This window comes from Nomascus leucogenys, chromosome 7b (assembly GCF_006542625.1).
Source record: "Nomascus leucogenys isolate Asia chromosome 7b, Asia_NLE_v1, whole genome shotgun sequence".
Lineage (NCBI taxonomy): Eukaryota > Metazoa > Chordata > Mammalia > Primates > Hylobatidae > Nomascus > Nomascus leucogenys.
The window spans coordinates 36,499,935-36,507,079 of NC_044387.1; positions in this window are offsets into that span (position 1 = coordinate 36,499,935).

Genomic DNA, 7,145 nt, shown 5'->3' on the forward strand with positions numbered 1-7,145 from the left:
TTTTATTAATACTCTTTGCTGCCAATTTGGGGGCAATGTTTTCCATCTCCTTCTCACTTCAAGTCAATAATGACTCTTTGAAGGGTGATTATTACCAGCCTGATGCTCCATGAGGAGCTGAGGCTTGGAGCTGAATACTTGGCCAAATGGCACGAGCTGGATTTGAGCCCAGATCTGTCTAGTTGCAAAGCAAGGGTCTATTCCTTAGTTCTCTTTTTGAATTTAAATTTATAAAGGTCTCAAATCCACTCTTACAAGCCAAATGGGCTATCTGGAAGCATTAGAGACAGGAATTCCCCCACCCAGCAGGTTTGGTTTGTCTGAGTTTTTACAGTTAACATTTCTTAATTTAGTTCATCTGGTAATAGCTAAGAAAATGCCTTCACAGACTCCAACACCACTGTATCTCAGTGCTTCTAGTCTAGAGGTGTGAAAGTATGAGTAAATGCAGAATTTCTGATTTCATTATTTTGCCACTAGACAAGCCTTCTTCATGTGGGGCAGAATATCTAGGTTATGTCTAATTCATAAAGCTAAAGGAAGAAGTAAAGTATAAGCTCATGTAGAACAATATTTTAGATTCTCTGACCACTAGAGAGTGCCAGAGTTTTAGTTATCTTTAAAGAAGTAATCTTCCTTTCTGACCGATGATTTTTAGTGGCTAAAGAAAAATAAATGGAAAAAATCAATAGAGAAAATAAAAGGTAGGGGGAAAATTTTTTTAAGACTTGCTTATTACCTTTTGTACAGTGATCATGTCCTCAAGATTTTCTCCAGACAAACAATAAGTTATCATTTGAAGTCTCTGATACTCAATATTCCATTTGGGTAGACATCTACCCTTCCTATGGAAAAGGGACACATTTGACAACTCTTGAACCTGCTTTGTTGCTATTAGTTCTGTAGCATTCTTAGCAAACAAGGATTCTTACATTTGATATATGGAAATGTCAGCCTATGATTTTCTATTCTTAAGGCACATAACATTAAATTAGAAGAAATACTTAAAACTTGAAGAAAATATTCTTTACAGTTTTAAGCTGTATTCAGATTATAACTCAGAAAAACATGTTTCCAGTTCACAAACCATTTGTTTAAAATAAAAACCCACAAGTTATAAATAGAATAAAAATCATGATTATTTTAATCAAAGGAAATCTGACTGACTAGCATGTGATTTCTCTTCCTGGCTTTCCTCATTTTAAGTATGTGTGTTTGTGTGCATGTGCACACACCTGTGCAAAGGTGTGTTTATGGTGGACAAAGGGATTTTAGGCAGTAGCCACAGGAACTAAGTTGGTTCTTTCAGTTATCTAACGGCAATCCCAATTTTAGGATTCCTCTTCCTAAACTGGAATCTGAGGGACAGGCTTGCATAGCTAAAGAAAAAAACACTGAACATGAACTATAATAACAGGGTTTGGGTTTTTTTGTTTTGTTTTGAGACAGGGTCTCACTCTGTTGCCCAGGCAGGAGTACAGTGATGCTATCTTGGCTCACTGCAACCTATGCCTCCTGGGCTCAAGTGATCTTCCCACCTTAGTCTCCCAAGTAGCTGGGATCACAGGCCCATGCCACCACACCCATTTTTTGTAGAGACAGCATCTCAAACTCCTAGGCTCAAGCCATCCACCCACCTCGGCCTCCCAAAGTGCTGAAATTACAGGCGTTGGCCACCATGCCAACCTTCATAATAGTTTCTAACTTTAATATACCCGATATTAACTACCTGCAAAGCTATTTTTCACATTTTCACTTCATATCATTTTTATCTTACCCAATAGGAGTGTTTTAAGGCTTTATATGACACCAATCAGCATGTAACTGTAATAAGCAAACTTCCCCCTTTACCACCCAGCTCTGAAAGTCAGGAATTCTCTGGTCTCACTGATCTGCCATGAAACGTGGTCAACAACTCTACCTCAGCCACAACTGCTCTCTGTCTGTCTCTCTTTCTCTCTCTCTCCAGAAAAGCCTATAGAAATAGCTACTAAAGTTGCTCTACTGAGCCTATGAGAATAAGTAAGTTGGCTGGGTACGGTGGCTCACGCCTTTAGTCCAAACTACTCGAGGCTGAGGCAGAAGGGTTGCTTGAGCCCAGGGGTTGAAGGTTACAGTAAGCTAAGATCAAGCCACTGCACTCTAGCCTAAGTGATAGAGTGAGACCTTTATCGCTAAAAAATAAAATAATTTTAAATAAAGAACAAATAAGTAGATCCAGCGATCCCACTACTGGGTATTTATCCAAAAGAAATAAAATAATCTCAGAGAGATACCTGCATTCCCATGTTTATTGCAGCTATTAACAATAGCCAAGATATGGAATCACCCTAATTGTCCATCAAAGGATGAATGAATAAGGAAAATGTGGTATATATACACAATGGAATACTATTCGCCATTCAGAAGAATGAAATCCTGTCATTTGTGGCAACATAAATGAACCTGAAGACATTATGTTAAGTGAAATAAGCCAGGCACAAAAAGACAAATACCACATAATCTCATTAATTTGTGGAATTTTTAAAAACCGATCTTGGCCGGGCGCAGTGGCTCACGCTTGTAATCCCAGCACTTTGGGAGGCCGAGGTGGGCGGATCACGAGGTCAGGAGATCGAGACCACGGTGAAACCCCGTCTCTACTAAAAATACAAAAAAAAAATTAGCCGGGCGTGGTGGCGGGCGCCTGTAGTCCCAGCTACTCGGAGAGGCTGAGGCAGGAGAATGGCGTGAATCCGGGAGGTGGAGCTTGCAGTGAGCCAAGATTGCGCCACTGTACTCCAGCCTAGGTGACAGAGCGAGACTCCGTCTCAAAAAAAACAAAAAACAAAAAACAAAAAACCGATCTCATAGAAGTACACTGTAGATGGTTACCAAAGGCTGGGGTTGGGGGTCAGGAAGGGGAAGAGATTGGTCAACAGATACAAAATTACAGATAGATGGGAGGAATAAGTTCTGGTGTTCTAGTGCACAGTAAGCTGACTATAGTTAACAATATTGTACTTTATATTTCCAAATAACTAGAAGAGAGGATTTTGAATGTTCTCACCACAAAGAAATGATAAATGTTTGAGATGATGGATTAGACAATTACCCTGATTTGATCATTATGCTATATAGATAGGTAGATGATGATAGATGATAGATAGATAGATGATAGATAGATAGATAGATGATAGATAGATAGATAAGGAAATATCACATTGTATCCCATAAATATGTACAATTGCCAGGTGTCAATTAAAAATAAAACCTATAGAAAAGAATCAGTAAATCAGTAACACTCCTTGGAAGATGAGGAGACGACTGTGCCCATCATTAGTAACTTTGTTTTTTGGAACCTCTGCTGCTCTTTTTCTACTCTGGCTCCATTCTCGAGAAACATTCAGTTCTCCCCTGCCCCACCTGAATTACACAGCCTTCCTGAACTACCAACATCTCTCTGCATTCTTTCTTGTACTTTGAAGGGACTCAACAAATACCTATGGAGTAAAAGAATAGATTCCCATTGTTTCTTACGTGACATAAAATTGAGTTTTTTATAATGAAGAAGGTAATTTTAGTGAAGGGCAATAGAAAAATCAATATAGCATTTTTAAAAGAATCCTCAGTTGAACAAAAGCTGAAATGTACTATGAAAAAACTGACTGAATAATAAAAAAGCTTTTAGAAAAATATGTTTCTGTTTCTACTGTGAAAAACAAGTTAGTTGCCAGGCTTTCATTAATAAATTGATAACCAGTGTGAAGTTACTCCCAGTGGGAGCTTTTATTGCTAGGCACCAACAAAAATTCATAAAGGCTAAAGGCCAAAAATCTATGGAGACAAACAACTTCAAGCCAAGAGGCAGGATTAAAAAAAATAATAACAAGCAAACAAGTCAACAGAAGACATGCATTTATTCACAAACAGTTGGTTCTCTACTAAGTGTCAAGCTAGGGTACACTAAATAGGCATGGGCTCACAGAGCTTGCAGTTTAGTGGAGGAAACACACCAGGGCAAACAGGCCATTAGATCTATGCACTGAGGGTAAAGAGTGGAGGGTATTTAATTCAAACTTGAGGCTCACAGCTTCCTTAAGGATGTGACCTCTGGTTTAGTCAAGTGAAAAGGGAAAAGAGCATTCCAGGCAGAAGAATTAGAATATCTGAAGACCTAAAACTAGCAGACTAGAGAACTTGAAACATCTCCTACTACTTATTTAAATACTTACAAAATTATTATACTTATGAATGATGAGTATTAAAAGTATATTTATAAAGTATAAATATTATATACTTATGTTTTATAAAATAAAGCAAATATCCTTTGACATAGCTCTTAAGAAAGTAAGAGAAATTCCCAGAGGCCAAAACAAAGCTAATTAAATATCCAAGTAGAAAGCATGTAAGCTGATGCTATAACAGACCTGGGACAATTTGCAGACCTCTGTTATAAAGGGTTTAATGCCCACCCCAGCTGGTGTCAACCTAAAATAAACAGCAGAGAGACTGGCTTCCAGATCAGAGTTTATTTGGTAATAGCAGGGGATTGTAATCAGATATCCATGCTATAGAGGGCCATAGGTGCATCCAGAGAAGCAAAGAAGACAAGGGGTTTTTTTAATGGAATATATTTCCTATTAGCGTTTTTATTATTCACAGCATAATTTATTTTAAAACCAATTTAATTCCTTTTAACCTATTAAACAAAACTAGCAAGGTTAAATTAAACTTAGCAGTGTGCGAAATAACTTAAGGATAACTTACAAAAGGGAATTTGGAATAACCCAGAAATTATATTATTACTTACACATAATTCAAAACAATATGAAAATAAAGGCAAAACAAAGGAGGTTACATTCGTTGTTTTGAAACAAAATCCTTGGCTACAAGGATTAATAACAAGAGTGGCATCAGTTCATTAGTGGACAGGCAGCTGCTAGGCAGGCATCCTTATAGATGTAATCTTTGTACAAGGTTGTGGTTTTGACAATCTGTTGTGATAGTTTCTGTTATCATGCAAACATGTAAGAAGGTCCTCCCTTCATGGTCTCCCAGCTCTCTTTCCTTACGGTTTGACATAAGTGACTCTATTTTGGTACAGACAACTTTCACACAGGAAACATGGTCTTGAGAGCCCAGGAAGCCTTTAAGGAATGGCCCTCCAAGTAAGGCTGAAACCTCTGAAGAGCTACATCCTCAATGAATATGTGCGAGATGGGGAGGCAAGAACCCACTCAGATTCACAGGGAAACATAAAGGAAGCATGTCTGTCTGAATCTGGGCCCTGATTAACAAAAAATTTACATCGGGTTTATCCTCATAGTCACACAAATTTGAGTTTGAATATGATCTAGAACTACCCACATTAAATTGTAAGCACAAAAAGAAGTCTCAGGCCAGTAATGTCCTCTGTATATCTGGCAAAAGCAAAGGCAGAATGTCTTTGGAATATCACATCCTCAAACAGACCCATCAAATTTCCACAGAAATTACATTACTTAAGAAAAATTCTTAATTCATAATTTCAAGACACATGAGGAAACAATCACCATGTAAGAAGTCAGAAGTCACAAGACTAAGATCAGATCCCCAAGAAATTCACACAATAGATCTATTTGCTTGAAGCAGTTGGGAGAAATCATTGATTCCTCACTCCTGTGACTCCATATGGAGGAGCACCCCTAAAGTGACATTCTCAGCCTCTTTCTCCACCTCTAACTCAACCCAGTCTGTTTGTAGTGTGATAGCCATCAGTTCACACTCCTTAAATGGGTGAAGTTGATCTAAAAAAAAGCAGTAAAATGTTGCAGATGTGTTTCTTTTCCTTACCTTTCCACCCTGGTCCAGTGCAAGCTGGAAAGCCTAAGTTTGTCTAGGTATGTGGGCTGTCCCAAGATCTAACCTGTAGAAGGGATGGGGATTGAAGCAGAGGGTGAGAATGAGCCCATTTAAGTGCAGAATGTTCCTGAACCTAAACATGTTCTCCAAACCCCTTACTTACCTGACTCCTTCCACAGAGCACACTAGCCAATGTCACAGAGTTTTCTGAGGTTAACTATGCCTGCCCTCTAAGGGCTTTCTAGATTGTTGATTAGCAACACCAATGGGCCTTTCCAATCAAGCCTTCTCTTGCCTCTGATCAATGTGGTAAATCTGCGATTTCCTGGTTCTGTCTTAAGCTGTGTCATTCTAGGGACAAACATTCCTTGTGCCAGTGAGAACATTCTTACTCATCTCTCCTTTCTGCTGGTGGCTGTATGGGGGAATAGGGGACAGAAGAGAGGTCAACATTGAAAGGGATCACATTTTAGGAATGCAGTGAATATGATCTAATGAGTTCAAGAAAAGTAAAACTGAAAGATGTGTTTCTAAGTTATAAAATTCTGAAAAATAAATTTAACATGACCAGAAATTATCATTCCCATTTTTTTCTTCCTACTCCATGGAACACTTGAATTTGTGATGACCATCAACAAAGCACACTAACAAACCTTTAGTCATTGGAAACCAATATTCACAGGCAACACAATGGATGAAACAGCATCACGAATAATATAAACAACATCAGTGAATGGTATTAGGGAACTGCAGAGGCAAGATCTATATTATTTTCATATAAACAGGTTCTAAAGAGCCACAGCATTATGAGTATGAGTATTGTTATTCTTTTTCTCCCAGTGAGAGATGGAATTAGGGAACAACACATTTGACAATAAAAAACACAAGCAGACTGTTCCTGGACCTAAATAGGAAGAGATAGTATCTGGACACTACTACCAAGATGAATTATTTTCACATGCACTAATTGGAAAATGAAGTACGTAAATCGCTCTTCTCTACTCATTTTTCTACATTTTCTTTTAAGTTCCGGGTTACATGTGCAGGATGTGCAGGTTTGTTACATAGGTAAATGTATGCCATGGTGACTTGCTGCACCTATCAACCCATCATCTAGGTATTAAGCCCAGCATGCATTAGCTCTTTTCCCTGATGCTCTCCTCCCAGCACCCTCCCACGACAGGCCCCAGTGTGTGTTGTTCCCCTCCTTGTGTCCATGTGTTCTCATTGTTCAGCTCCCACTTACGGTGTTTGGTTTTCTGTTCCTGCATTAGTTTTCAGAGAATAACAGCTTCCAGCTTCATCCATGTCCCTACAAAGGA